Raw genomic sequence first — 3,342 nt, forward strand, 5'->3', positions numbered from 1 at the left:
GAAAAGTGATGTGGAATCAAGCTCAAGCTCCGGCTCCTGCTGGGACAGTTACTGTTACGTCTCTGACACACTGCTCAGGTGCTCTTGAGTCTTTTCTCAGGTTGAGTTGTGACGGCAAGTCCAGAGAGGTGCTCCTGAGAGGGGAGAAGCCTCATCATAGGACAGGCTGAGAAATTCCATGAGAAAGAGTTTCAGTCTTTTGTGGGCTTAATTCCCACCTGAGTGTGTGTCCCCAGGCAACAGACCTTGAAACTGAGTTCACATCATCTTCTGAAACAAGGCCCTTTGGGGACACAAGTGAGGTGACTGCTTAGCTTTCAACTCAGTTACCTCCTCTCCTTCTAGAAGAACTTATAGTAATAAACACCGTGCCCAGTCTGTGAGTCTTTCCCTCTCGTCGGGAATCCCAATCTACGGTCTGCGTCGGCATCAACGAGCACTCTCCCTCCCTGGAATGATGGCATTGTTGAGAGAAATGGGCTCAGGAGGAGCTCATAGACTTGAATTCTGGGGATCTTCCCTAGCAATTTTTTATCAACGTACACTTGAGGAAAGTGGATGGCGGTTCAGAAGCTCTTCCTAAAGAAGAGAGGAGCACTCTGTCAGGATTTATCACCCACAGCTGCCTTTTGAAGGAGTTGCCCATCATTATTCCTTTTACTTTTTTGCAGATGAAGAAGCTGCTCCACTGAAGAGCTTAGCAGCTTCTCCCAAGAAGTGTGACTCAGGCCTAAGCAGGATCAGAGTACAAAGTCTGACCTCCAAGTCTCTGCTTTTTACCAGACTGGGGCCCCAAAAGGAGCTAAAACCAGAAGGGTTTGAGCATGTCAGAAGGTAAAATGAGCAGAAAACTAAATAGAGCCCAAATTTTTAAAAATCACAAGACTGAATGACAATACTTTTTTTTAAATCTCAAAATACTAGGTATAATTTAAAAGCCTTCCTCTGTGATTACTTCTGTTTATCTTTTACAAATGACTTCAGTGAAGTACTCAATGCATGGACACATGACCAATAACAAAAAGACAACTGGGAAGATGCAAAATGGTTCAAAACCAATCCCCAAGTGCTTACTCCTTAGAACAGATACTTTCTTATTGAAATGCATGCCATTCTAATATTATTTGAATAATATGAGTGTGGGTAGACTAGAAAAAGAGGCTAGATAATGTGGGTAGGGCCAATTGCAGAATAAAAAAGTTTGAGAGGTTCAAGTTTGTAGAGACGTAGGGACCTGGTCCAGACTCTCTATTTTACAGTTAAAGCATCTTGAACTGGGAACCTGATCAAGGAGTCCAGGTGAGCTAGAGATGGGATATCCAGCTCAAGCTCAAATCACACGACAGCTATTATTCTCTCCAGTCTGCCATTTTAAAACCCTGACAAACTAAAAGGTTCAGTAACTTGGCCAGAGTCACAAGGCTGGCAAAAGGTGGAGCCAGGATTCCAACTCTAGACCTTTTAACTTGAAAGCCTGTCTCTCAGCCCCACTTGTCTCAAGATCTTCGTATGAGATTGCTGTGAGCAGGAGCGGGCAACACGGAGGCTCAGAGCGCGGTGGGAGCCCGGACCTGCCGGAGCCGGGTGTGGGGCGGCAGCCTCGGGTCTCCCGGAACCATGGTGAAGTTGGGAAACAATTTCGTGGAGAAGGGCACCAAGCAGCCGCTGCTGGAGGATGGCTTCGACACCATCCCCCTGATGATGCCCCTTGATGTCAATCAGCTGCAGTTCCCGCCCCCAGAGAAGGTGGTCGTGAAAACTAAGGCTGAAAATGAACCTGACCGAAAGAAAGGCAAAGCACGTCCTCCCAAGATAGCCGAGTTCACTGTCAGCATCACTGAGGGTGTTACCGAGAGGTTCAAGGTGTCTGTGCTGGTCTTCTTTGCCCTGGTCTTCCTCACCTGTGTCATCTTCCTGGTCGTCTACAAGGTGTACAGCTATGACCGTGCCTGTCCCGATGGCTTCGTCCTCAAGAACACCCAGTACATCCCAGGAGGCTTGGAGGGCTACTATGCGGAGCAAGACTCCAACGCCCGGGAAAGTTTTACACTGTCATCAACCACTACAACCTGGCCAAGCAGAGCATCACCCACTCGGTGTCGCCGTGGATGTCAGTTCTGTCGGAAGAGAAGCTCTCAGAGCAGGAGACTGAGGCTGCTGAGAAATCTGCTTAGCGAGATGGGCAGGTTCCTTACAGTTGGAAGGTAACAAAGGGACTTTGAGGGACATTTCATTAAATATAATTACTGATAATTTAGAGGTTACTCATGTATGGTGCAACTGCTTCTGTTTGCTAATGCTGCTTTGCAAATACAGCTTGCTGCAGACCACCCTGGGCATAAAATCAAGTGCATATCAGCATTGCTTAAAGAGCTCTGACACCGTTTGCCATGTTAAAGAATCTTAATTTAGCGACTTTACTGGGATTTATTGGATGCTGTCAAAAAATAAATTTACACTGGATATGCAAGGGATTCAGACTTCAGATAAATATGCATTTTGTGGGATTGATTTTTTTTTTTAAACCACCTTGCCTTTTGCAAACCTTACTCCATAGCCATATCTAGAGTGATCCCTTGCTTTGCTAAGAGCAAGCTGTACTGCACGTTTCTTCCCACCTCCTGACAATGGCAATAGTGCCAATGGTCAAGACGCACCATAGTAAGCGGCAGAGGGAAGGAAGGAAACATGCCATCAGGTCGCAGTTGTGCCCTCGCCTGCCCCGTGCTCACTCCTGAGTGCGCAGGCGCTGCAGCAGGTCGGCTCGGGCCGGGGTCACTGCTGCGGGCAGAAGGCAGCCTCTCAGTACAGAGGGCGCCCGCTGGGCAGGGGAGCCGTGTTTCCCTCAATGCAGTCCCCAATGTGGACTGGGTCAGAGCACGTGAGGTGGGGACTCTGGGAAGAGGGGACCCGGGGCCACAGGCTGCAGAACCCATCTCCCTGTAGCTAGTCCGTCTGCTCTGTGATGGGCTGAGTAGGAATGAAACCTACTGGCCCCTTTGTTCACATCTATTATTAATAAGTTTGCACCAACAGCCGTATTAGCTACTTAGTTTTAAAACAATTAGCTGGGTGAGAAAAGTGAAAGTGTAATTGCTGGTAAGCCAAGGCTACTTTAATTTTTATTTTGTGGGACAGATGTAACTCCTTTGATGTAAGAAACAGGCAGGAAAGGCTAGGAGGGGGGCTGGCGTCACACCTTGCAAGTCCAATTATGACATTTTCATTCACAATCTTTCTAAGACAATTACGTTTCAACCTGAATCTTGACAGTAAAGTATATGTTTACGAAATTGCCAGCTAGATAAACTAAGTGTGTAAGACGATTAAACAGAAAAAAGA

General features: G+C 47.1%; 1 pseudogene across 1 annotated transcript; it reads left to right on the forward strand.

Annotated features, from left to right (window-relative positions):
* Nucleotides 1-398: 398 nt before the first annotated feature.
* Nucleotides 399-2,207, forward strand: LOC309657361 (neuronal vesicle trafficking-associated protein 1 pseudogene; annotated as a pseudogene). The gene has a single exon. The product of its transcript is annotated as a neuronal vesicle trafficking-associated protein 1 pseudogene (transcript).
* The last annotated feature ends 1,135 nt before the right edge of the window (nucleotides 2,208-3,342 follow it).

The sequence above is a fragment of the Balaenoptera physalus genome (assembly GCF_965194825.1).
Source record: "Balaenoptera physalus genome assembly, chromosome: 3".
Classification (NCBI taxonomy): domain Eukaryota; kingdom Metazoa; phylum Chordata; class Mammalia; order Artiodactyla; family Balaenopteridae; genus Balaenoptera; species Balaenoptera physalus.